Source organism: Martes martes (genome assembly GCF_963455335.1).
Source record: "Martes martes genome assembly, chromosome: 9".
NCBI classification, from domain to species: Eukaryota; Metazoa; Chordata; class Mammalia; order Carnivora; family Mustelidae; genus Martes; species Martes martes.
In genome coordinates this window covers 95,548,180-95,560,574 of record NC_137896.1, presented here as the reverse complement: position 1 = coordinate 95,560,574, position 12,395 = coordinate 95,548,180, and positions in this window count along the sequence as shown.

Below are 12,395 nucleotides of genomic sequence, written 5' to 3'. Positions count from 1 at the left end.
AATCTTGCCATTTGCAATGATGTGGATGGAGCTAGAGTGTATTATGCTAAGTGAAATAAGTTAGAGAAAGACAAATAACATATTATCTCACTCACATGTGTAATTTAAGAAACAAAACAGATGAATATAGGGAATAGGAAAAAGAGAGAGAGGGAAGTAAATCATAAGAGACTCAACTATGAAGAACAAACTGAGGGTTGATGGAGGGAGGTGTGCAGGGGACGGGCTAAATGGGTGGTGGGTTTTAAGGAGGACCTTGTGATTAGCACTGGTTGTTACATGTAAGTGCTGAATCACTAAATTCTATATCTGAAACCAATTTTACCATATATGTCAACCAAGTAGAATTCAAATAAAAACTTGAAATCAAAATAAGTAAATGAATAAATAAATAAGCAAACTCCTCTTCTTCTGCCCATCCAGTAGGAATTATGCTCCTCCGAGAGTAAGATGTGAAAGAGCTAGATAGGAGACTTTTGAATACAGTCATCAAAGTTAAGTCACATGAATTTGTAGTGACATGGACCAACTTTGTTAATGCTTTTTTCCCTGCAGTATCAGTGAAGGAGTAGAGAAGTAGCTGAGGTGTTGGGGTAGAATTGCAATTCTGCTGGTGACCTCCTCAATAAATGAAGGTATTGAAATGAAGGAGTAAAGGGAAGAAACTAGGTCAGACACTTCTCTGAGTAACAGAGCAGCACTCACTAGATTACCTCATGTGAGAACATTAATTAGTGACATACCAGCTGGGACACAAGAGTGCAAAATTACAGGGAATTTTAAGTACAATTTTGTGATTATATTTATAATGTAGGTTTTAATTCTCCTTATATTTAATTATTAAGGTAAAAATGCTCAATATTGTAACCACATAAGTATTGCCCCTAAAACATCTGAGAATTATGAAGTCTACATTTCTTTTAGTTCTCTTGTTCCAGTTTCCTTCTTCCAATGAATTTTCAATCTCAGAATTATAGTTATTTCTCCTGCGAATGGCAGGTTGCAAATAAATTGCACCTTTGGAATTATGCGTTGTAACATCCTTAAAGGTTATTGTTCTTTTTCTGGGGTGCTTTGTTCTTTATAGACTTTATCCTGATTTCTTCATTCTATCTAAGTGCTGCTGACATAAAGCAGTTGCACGAATAAGACTTTCAAAGATTTACCTTAACCAAGGAGGACTACTGTGGAAGAAACCACCTAGAATTGATTAATAAATATAATTACTATTAAAAAAATCCATCTGCCATTTCCTCCAGTGGGAAATGATCACTGGCTCTGCCCAGAGCTGCTCTTGCACCTAGTGAGAGAATAAAGGATATCATTCATTAAGTGGTTTACCAAACAGGGACCCTCCCCCAAATCAAACCTCTGCCTAAGGAACTTTAACCATTTGCAGCTGATTTAACATGACATATTTTATAAAACATAATCAAAGTTTTATGCAGGGATCCCTCCTTCTACTTTTCTCTCAGAGAAGAATGGGCAGTATTAAAATTTATTCTCCCGTTGTCCAGAACAAACACCCATACATCATGATTTTCATTTCTTTTTTTGAATATATGTGAATTTATGTATGTGTATGTGTGTAAAAATTTTTTAATATGATCAATATATTCGTACCATTTTTCAGTGGTTAGGGATTGGCTTGGGTTTTGTGGTTTAATGATGTATTACAAATATAATTCCATGTCAGATTCATGTCAGCTTATTGTGATGATGACAATAGCATTCTATAATGTGCTATATAATACTTTAACAACTTAGTAACTAAGGGCTTCCCCCCCCTAAAATTTTGTTAATTATGAACATGGCTGCAAATAACGTCCTTGAAAACATATTTGTAAAGGTTTATGCAACACTATCATGATTGGATAAGGGGCCATGTGGGTGGGGCTTGGTCTTTGCCTGCCCCCAGTTTCAATCAAAAGAGCTCCATTTTTTCATGTTGTACACATTGGATTTCCATAATAGCTAGTCGATAAAACATTGTTACACATTTTAAAATATGTGATATTTAATATATTAATAATAAACAATAACAATAAAAGTTAAAGAACTTCATTATAACACAAAATCTTTTTTATCTTCCTGTTAAATGGTTAAGGACAGGACTATACCAAAGAGATTCCTATGCTTTTCTCAGGGGTGTCCCATAGACTTTAGGAAGTCTTAGTACCTTTATTATTTCATAGTTGCTTGCTTATTTGTTTTTGTGGTACTTTGTATAAAGTCTCCATTTACCATTTTTCCCAATTTCGATGAAGACTTTCCCAATCTCAGGTAACACTACGTTGTCTTATCAGATGTGAGCAGAAAGAACCTGAAAGCATCGAAATGGTCTAACTGTAGAACATTTAGAACCAGCCATCCCAGTGTAGTAGGAAAGGGAATCTATCCTTGAAGCTCATTTAAATGCATTTTGACACACTTGGATACCATATGTGAGGTGTGTTCTCTGTGTGTGTGTATGTGTGTGTGTGTGTGTGTGTGTGTGTGTGTGTGATATTTAAATATGCACAGAAGGCCTTTTGGTTAACAGCACTAAGTGATCTTAGACATAAAGCTATTCTCTCTTGGTCCTAGCATCACACTTTTTGAATTTGTGGATTTCACCTTAAAAGTTTCCCCAACTACTTTTAATTGTATCTGACAGTGATATTGAAAAAAAAAAAAAGCAGGCAGAATTGGACTGCGAGAATATCTGCCATGGAAAACAACAAAAGAACTAGTTCTTAGCTTCCCTTGGCTAACTCTGCCTTGACTTTGTCCAAATCATTCTCCCTTCAGTTGTTTTAAAATATAGCCTTTGTCATCAAATACCATCTTGGTAGTACTTCGGTATATAAGAAGTTACTAAAAGCCACAGAACAATGTGAAGTTACCTGGCCTGTTCTTGGATCTCAGAACATGTTTCATCTGCTCAGTATAGTGTGATTCTTTATGTGGGAAACAAAAGCATAAAAAAATATTAAATTTCCTACTACTTACTGCCAATCAACAAGTCCTTGAAACAGGCAGAGTGACATTCCTCTAGGGACAGTACTGCCTTGATGTTAATACTTTGCTGAGGGCAAAAGGCAATCTTAGCCCAACCCCCTATGTCCTGTAAGTCTACTTTATTTTTTTTTATTATGTTCAATTAGCCAACATGTAATACATTATTAGTTTTTGATGTAGTGTTCAACAATTCATTAGTTGCATGTAGCACCCAGTTCTCATCACAACACATGTCCTCTTTAATACCCATCACCGAGTTACCCCATCCCTCTACTCCCCCTCCCTTCTGTAACCTCCAGTTTATTTCCCAGATTCCAGAGTCTTTCATGGTTTGTCTTCCTCTCTGATGACTTCCTATTCAGTTTTCCCTCCCTTCTCCTATGGTCCTCTACACTATTCCTTATGTTCCACATATGAGTGAAACCGTATGATAGATAATTGTCTTTCTCTGCTTATTTCACTTAACATAGTCCCCTCCAGTTCCATCCATGTCAAGGCAAATGGTGGGTATTCATCCTTTCTGATGGCTGAGTAATATTCCATTGTGTATATAAACAACATCTTCTTTATCCATTCATCTGTTGAAGGGCATCTCAACTCCTTCCACAGTTTGGCTATTGTGGACATTGCTGCTATGAACATTGGGGTGCATGTGCCCCTTTGTTTCACTACATCTGTATTTTTGGGGTAAATACCTGGTAGCGTAATTGCCGGGTCATAGGGTAGCTCTATTTTTAACATCTTGAGAAACCCATATAGTTTTCCAGAGTGTCTGTACCAGTTTGCATTCGCACCAACAGTGTAAGAGGGTTCCCCTTTCTCCACATTCTTGCCAACACTTGTTTCCTGTCTTGTTGATTTTAGGCATTCTGACTCAAATGAGGTGATATCTCACTGTGGTTTTGATTTGTGTTTCCCTGATGCCAAGTGATGTTGAACACTTTTTCATGTGTCTGTTAGTCATCTGTGTCTGTTAGCCATTTGTGTCTGGTAACCATGTCTTCTTTGGAGAAATGTCTGTTCATGTCTTCTGCCCATTTACTGACTGGATTACTTTAACATATAAAAATTCCTTTGGCAATATCCTTTATCTCTACCCCCCCAAGATACATATTGACAATTATCCTCCAACCATATGACCCACTGTAATACATCTGAAAGGTCTTATGACTAAGATTTTATTAGATGGTAATAAATGACTTTTCCCTACTTTATCTAGCCCTCTCAGGATCCTGGAAACCTTATTTCCAAAATACCCGGGAGGCTTATACTATCTCTAAGCCCCTCCTAACTTGAAAGTATATAATGGGCCATTCCTCATGACCCCAGTGGTGCTCTTTCTGCCCACAGGTCCTGTCCCCATGATTTAATAAAATCATCTTTTTTGCACCAAAGACTTCTCAAGAATTCTTTCTTGGCCATTGGCTTTGAACACTAACATCTTTCCTACATCAGTTCTTAAATCCAAACTCTCTCCTATATAAACAGCAAGTATGTTGCACATACCACAACATGGTTCTCTCTCTGCCTAGCTCTGTGCTTATCCCAGTATGTGAAACTCAGGCTTAAAGAGCAAGAGACACATTCTCTCAAGGAAGAGAATAATTTGACATCATTTACTAATAATAAGCAGTGAATTAACTATAATTCACTAGGGTAAAGTTCTGTCCTAAATAATCTCTTGGATTTTAAGTGAGAAGAACTGTTTCTAGCTAAGAGTTAACCTCTTGCCAACTGTGAAACTCGGGTTTTCTTCTATGGAATGGGAATGTTTCTGTGCTCTTACCTCAAAGAGCTTTATAATGGGACTCAATGAATGCTTTGTAAGCAAGGAAGTGTTCTATAAACACAGATGGATTTTCTTTTTTCCTTTAGAGAAATTTTTCCAACCAACCATATTCCTTGGAATAGTAGTTTAACATGTTTTAGTCATTGGAGGTTTGCAGTTTTCATTCTTTAAAATGGCCATTTTTGTTATGGCTTGACTAACCTTATATAGATAAATGAAGGCATTCATGCCTCCAATGAATTGTTTTCCCCTTAACCTTGCTTTAGGAGGGGTGTCATCAAGTAAGTTCTTCTCAGATAGGCAATGAGAGTCCATCTATAAGAGGAAGGCAAGGTATCTGTGATAAAAATAAGAGAAATGGTAATCTAACTACATCAAAGTCCAGCCCACAGGCTTAACAACCCCAAAATCTAGCCCAGTGTCAGACATAAAATAGACATTTGAATAGTGTTAAGCAGTAAGCTAAATAAAAAGATGATCAAGTCATGGATTCTGTCATTGGGAAGCTCTAAGTGCAGTCAGGACAACTAACACATGGAAACATAAGACATATAATGGCTATTATAATATTGGCATAGATCTACATGATGTGATACAGTAAAGAGAAATGTGACAAATGTTATGGGAGCAGGAAAGAATAACTCATTGGCTCTGCCTGCTGAAGTTAGACAAGTGTTCACCAAGGTTCATAGTCATTCCTTGGACCAGCTGTGAGTCATCTATTGAACTTAAAAGGCTGACTGTTGCTTCCCCACATACCCTTATACTCTCTCTCCAGATAGGAAAAGGAAAGAACAAAAACTAGTCAAGATTCCACGTAGCAACATTTGGAATGGTAAGTTTATAAGGAAATGCTTCTTATATGTTGGAAAAAAACATAAGTCCCAGATCAGCTACCTAGTCTGTCCTTGAGGATGTACATGTTCTCAGCAAGTTATTCCTATTACTTAAAAGAAATCCCACAAGGCCAACGACATTTCTTCCAGTTTATCAGTGCTGATCAGTGTGCTTAACTGTCCATTGATTTGCTGACAGCCTGTAATAAAAATTTTTAAATCTACCACATGGCTTGAAAGGGAAAAAAATGTCCATATTATCTTTTTTCAGTCTTGAAGGGAATACATTTTTGAAGTATAAATTTTAGACACCAATAAGCTTTACAAGGTCATAGTCTGGCTGCTTAGGCAATGTGTTGTGAGCTTAATTAAGAAGAACCCACCCACAAAAATCTTTATGACTAAAATTTTTAAAAAAGGAAATAATTGTTAATGACAATTCATTTTCAGTTCTTCCTTTTTAAAGTTTTTATTCAAATTTCAGTTAGTTAGCATTCAGTGTAATATTAGTTTCAAGTGTACAATATCACTATATTCAACACTTTCATATAGCCTCTGGTGCTCATTATAAGTACACTCCTTAATCTCCATCACCTATTTAACCCATCCCCCCCACACTCCTCCCCTCTGGTAACCATCAGCATATTCTCTATGGTTAAGAGTCTGTTCCTTGGTTTCCCTCTCTTGCACTCTCTTTTTTCCACTTTTGCTTATTTGTTTTGTTTCTTAAATTCCACATGAGTGAAATTGTACGGTATTTTTCTTTCTCTGACTGACTGCCTTCACTTAGCATAATACACTTTAGCTCTATACACGTCATTGCAAGTGGCAAGATTTCATTCATTTTCAATTCTTTTTTTTAATATTTTATTTATTTACTTGACAGAGAGAGAGATCACAAGTAGGTGGAGAGGCAGGCAGGAAGCAGGCTCCCTGCTGAGCAGAGAGCCCAATACAGGGCTCCATCCCAGGACCCTGAGGTCATGGCCTGAGCCAAAGGCAGAGGCTTTAACCCATTGAGCCACCCAGGTGCTCCTCATTTTCAATTCTTGAAGTTAGACATTGCCACTCTCAATTCTTTGTTTTTAAAGCAAGATAGGATGAAATACATTAATTAAATCTTTTAAAGGTAATAAACTAATTTGTTCACTTAACATTTGTGATCAGAGAGAATCCTCTCTCCAATGTAGTTCTGTGACAGATCAAAAACCTTTTTTTTCTCACCATTTTTTCCACCAGCATCTTTATGGTGCCTGCATTTTAGTACAGACCCCCCCAATATATGAATACTACGAATAAATAAATGGCAGATATAATAGGTGATGTGTATAAGAATGTTCATAACAATACTGCCCTTATATAAGAGCAAATATTTAAAAAGAGAGAAACAATATGAACAGAAAAGGAGATAAATGAACCTTATGATTCACACAATGGAATGTTATACAACATTAAGAACAAATAAGCTATCAATGCACATGACGGTATGGATAAATATTAACAATATACAAAAAAGATAAATCTCAAAATAGTGTATATACCCTCATACCCTTTTTGTAAGGTTAAAAAAAAGTAAGAAATAAATTTAGGGATCATATATGTGCAATAAAAACCTTATACATAGGAATGTAAGGGAAAGATTAACATGGGTTTTAGAGTGATTGTTTGCTTGGATAAATGGGAGAAGATGGTGGGGTAGGTTATTAAAGGAGTATCATAAGGTTAAATAAAGATTTTTGCAAAGTTCTAAGCTTTTGTTTCAAATGGTGAGTTCTAATAACCAACTAACTGAATAAATTAAAAAAACTTAAATAAATAACCATTATGAGAGAGGTTCGTGAATGAAGTATTATAGTTGATTTAGTGCTGTGACCTGAGATAAATGCACACTAAATAGAAGTGACCCTTTCATTCACTCTAACACTGTCTCGAGCAGAATTTAAGCTGGACTCTAGTACCAATTTTTTTTCTAGTGGATTCTAAATGGCTACAGCTAATGGTACCTCAAGTACCTGCCTGATCAGGGTGTTTTTCAATCTACCTAGTGTTGTTATTTCTTTGGGTTTTTGTTTCCCTATTTCTTCTTTAAATTTATGGTTTCTTTCATTGCTGTAAAGTGATTGCATTAATGGTATCGGGCTTTCTGAGGCAGTAAATAGAGTCTGATCTCAGGTTACCTCGGTCTTGCAGACAACACACTTACCTCTCTGTTGCTCACTGTCCTGTTTTCTCTGCCCTGATGTTTCCTAGTTTATCAGCACAGTTCTCTGAAGTAACTCCTCATCCACCTCCCACAATCTGTGAACTCGGGAGTGCTTTTGTTCCAGTTGTAACTGTGTCTAAAATAATCTGTCGTCAGGCTCAGCCTCATTTCTAACCTGGGATCTTATTCATTGTATTGCCAGTTTTGTTACTGACTAGGCTTGTGAATTTTAGGGTTAAACTTTGGTGCTAAACATGGGTTTTTGGGGAATCCAAGCCCTTAATACTTCTACAATGTTGTTCACTTCATTTTCTCCCTACTCCTTCCTGCCAACATGATATAGTTCATTTCTAGAATAGCATTAAACATTTTCTAATTTGACACCAACAAATTATTTAAAGTCTTATTTCACAAGATCTACCAAGATGAAAGCTTTTCCCTAACCAGGTTAAACTCATCAGCTCCAAAACCAAATTATAATTTTATTTCTTTGTTTGGAGTGTTCCTTTTTCTTGAATCCTTTTTACTCTGGGTAGCTGAGTATCCCCATCAATTATTCAAGAAATATTTGTCGGTTTACACCTGTATTCAGTGCATTAATTCATTCAATGAGATATATATATTTAACATTTATTTTGTGTTAGGCACAAGAATACAACAGTTAACCAAGCATGGTCCTTTCTCTCAAGAAAAATACATCCAGGTAAGAGAGATAATTAAAAAGAAGTTTATAATGTGTTGGATGTTAATAAGTGTTACAGAGAAAAGTCTAACATGATAAAAAGGGAAAAAAGGAATAGTGCTGTTTTAGATAGAAAGGTCAAACTTCTTTGATAAAGGTAAATTGACAGACATGAATGAAACAGAAGGTGAGCATATACAATACAAGGAGAGGAGTTTCCTGGCAAAACAAACAAACAAACAAACAAACAAAAAAACAGCTGGAAGGCCCTGAGATAGGAGCAGTCTTTGTACTTGAGAATAATAAGGAAGGAAATGAGGAGTGAGAGAAAAGGTTTTTCTTTGGGGAACCAGCTATTGCAGCATAAAGAGGTATGTGGTGTGACAGCTCCTTCCCACTCCACACTACTACCCAGGAAAGACGGGTGGATGTCTGCTCACTAAAAAAGGAAAGGAAGGGAGGGAGGGTGAGAGGAAAGAAAAGAAAAGGAAAGGAAGGGAAGAGAAGGGAAGGGAAAGAAAAACGAGGGAAAGAAAAAGAAAAGAAAGGAGAAAATATTAGTTTGTTCTCATATAGAAATGATAATTCAAATGAACCTGAAATTCTTGAGTCACAATCTTTACCTGCTACCCCTTTTAAAACCTCTTCACATTTTGCATGGCTTCTGGCATTTAGTGCTTTTATGATTTAACCCTTATCCTTTATATTACAGAATTCAACCAGGATACGTGTAAGTTAATATCAGCTACCACATAATGAGACTTTTAGCCTAGGGAATATTAGATTATATTGTTAATTTGATAATTGTGTCTTCTTTTCGCTTCTCTTCTGAAACTTTTATTGTGTTGATACACGTTACTTCTACTAGATTCATCTACCACATCACTTTTTAATTTTTTATTGAGGTGAAATACACATAACATAAAATTAGCAATTGTGAAGTGAATAATTCAGTGGCATTTAGTATATTCACAGTATTGTGAAACCATCACCTCTATTTAGTTCCAAAATACTTTCATCATCCCAAAGAAAACCTCATACCCACTAAGTAGCTATTCCCCACCCCCCACTTCCCTAGTCCCTAGCAACCACCAATCTGTTTTCTTTCTCTGTGGATTTACCTATTCCAAATATTTCATATAAAGGAAATCATACAATATGTGATCTTTTGTGTCTAGTTTCTTTCACTTAGCATAATGTTCTTGAAGTTCATCCAAATTGTAACATATATTAGTACTTCATTTCTTTTTATGGCTGAATAGTACTTCATTATATGTATATAACATAAATTTTTAAAAAAGATTTCATTTATTTATTTGACAGACAGAGATCACAAGTAGGCAGAGAGGCAAACAGAGGGAGAGCAGGAAGCAGGCTCCCCACCGAGCAGAGAGCCTGATGTGGGGCTCGATCCCAGGACCCTGAGATCATGACCTGAGCTGAAGGCAGAGGCTTAACCCACTGAGCCACCTAGGCGCCCCTATAACATAAATTTTGTATTCATATATATCACTTGATGAACTTTTGGATTGTTTTCATCATTTGATTATTGTGAATAGTGCTTCTATAAACATTCAGATACAAGTATTTGTTTGTGTGCCTATTTTTAATTTTGGGGGGTAGAAACCTAGGAGTTGAATTGCTGAGTCACATGATAATTCTATATTTAACTTTTTGAGAGCTGAAAAAATCTTCCTCAGTAGCTACACCATTTTATATTCCTACCAGCAATGTACAGGTATTCCAATTTTGCCACATTCTTAGAAATACTTTAATTTCCATTTTAAAAGATCATTATTATAGCAATCCCATTGAGTATGAGATAATATCTTAGGTTTTGATTTGCTTTTCCCTAGAGGATAATGATGTTGAGCATCTTTTCATTTATTTATTGGCCATTTGAATATCTTTTTTAGAGAAATGTATATTGAATTCCTTTGCCATTTTTAAATTAGCTTGTTTGTCTTTTTCTGGTTGAATTCTAAGTATTCTTTTCATATGCTTAATGGTACACCATTATCAGATACAAAATTTGTGATTATTTTCTCCCATTCTATACATATTCTTTTTATTTTCTTGATGGTATCCCTGATATAAGAAAGCTTCAATTTTGATGAAGTCTTACTTACCTATTTTTTCTTTTGTTACTAGTATTTTTGATATTACATCTAGAAAATTTATTGCCAAATCCAAAGTCATGAAGATTTACTCTGTTTTCTTTTAGGAAGTTGTGGTTTTTATGTGATCCATTTAGATTTCATATTTTTATATGTTGTGAGGTAAGGATAAGACTTTCTTTCTTTCTTTCTTTCTTTCTTTCTTTCTCTTTCTTTCTTTCTTTCTTTCCCTTTCTTTCTTTCTTTCTTTCTTTCTTTCTTTCTTTCTTTCTTTCTTTTTTTTTGTAGATAGAGATGCAATTACCCCAGCACTATTTGTTAAGGAGACTGTTCTTTCCCTACTGAATGGTTTTGGTACCTTTGTTGAAAATCAAATGGCTGGGGCGCCTGGGTGGCTCAGTGGGTTAAAGCCTCTGCCTTCGGCTCAGGTCATGATTCCAGGGTCCTGGGATCGAGCCCCGCATCGGGCTCTCTGCTCAGCGGGGAGCCTGCTTCCTCCTCTCTCTCTGCCTGCCTCTCTGCCTACTTGTGATCTCTGTCTCTGTCAAATAAATAAATAAAATCTTTAAAAAAAAAAAAAAGAAAATCAAATGGCCATAGATGTATGGTTTTATTTATGGACTCCATTTCCATTCCATTAATCCATATATGTTTATCCTCATACCAGTACCACCCTCTTTTTTTTTTTTAATGTGGCTTTTTAGTAAGTCTTTATATTAGGAAGTGGTTTATTTTTCTTTTTCAATATAATTTTGTCTATTCAGGGGCCCTTGCAATTCCGTATGAATCTGAAGATTGGCTTTTCCTTTTCTATAAAAAGGGCTATTGGAATTTTGATATGAATTGCATTGAGTCTATAGATTTCTTTGGGGTAGCATTGACATCTTAACAATATAAAGTCTTCTAATCCATGAATGTGGCTTATCTTTCCATTTATTTAAGATTTGAACTTCTTTCAGCAATATTTTTCAATTTTAAGTATACATGTATTTTGCCTTCTCAGTTAAATAATTTACTACTAGGTATTTTTTTCTCCTTGAATGCTTTTTGTTTTAGGGAGAGAGAGAGAGCACATGTGTGTGAAGGGGGAGGGGCAGAGAGAGAGAGAATCTCAAGCAGACTCCTCCCTGAGCACAACATGGGACTCAATCCCATGACCCTGAGATCATGACCTGAGCTGTAATAAAGAGTCAGATGCTTATCTGACTAAGCCACCAGGAGCCCCTGAATGCTACTCTAAATGAATTGCTTTTGTAATTTCCTTTTAGGATTGTTTATTGTTGATGTATAGAAACAACTGATATTTGTTGTTTCTTTTTTTTTTTTTTTTTGTATACTTTAACTTTGCTGGATTTGTTCATTAGCCTTAGTGGCTTTCTTCTGGATTCTTAGGGATTTTGTGTATATAGAATTGTGTCAGCCTCAAAGAGAGAAAGCTGTGCTTCCTTCTTTCCAATTTACATGCTTTTTAGTTTTCTTACCTAATTGCCTTGGCTAATATTTGTGATAAAATATTGAATAGCAGTGGTAAGAAAGTGCATGCTTGCCTTGTTCTTGATCTTAGGAGGAAAATTTTAGTATTTCACCATTGACTATGATGGTAACTATGAGTTTTTAATAAAAGCCCTTTGTAATGTTTAAGTTACCATTTATTCATAATTTTCTGAGTGTTTTAATCATAAAAGGATGTTGGACTTTGTCAAATGCTTTTTGAGGCAATAGAAATGATTATGTGAATTTTTCCTTTATTCTGTGGTGTAGTATGGTA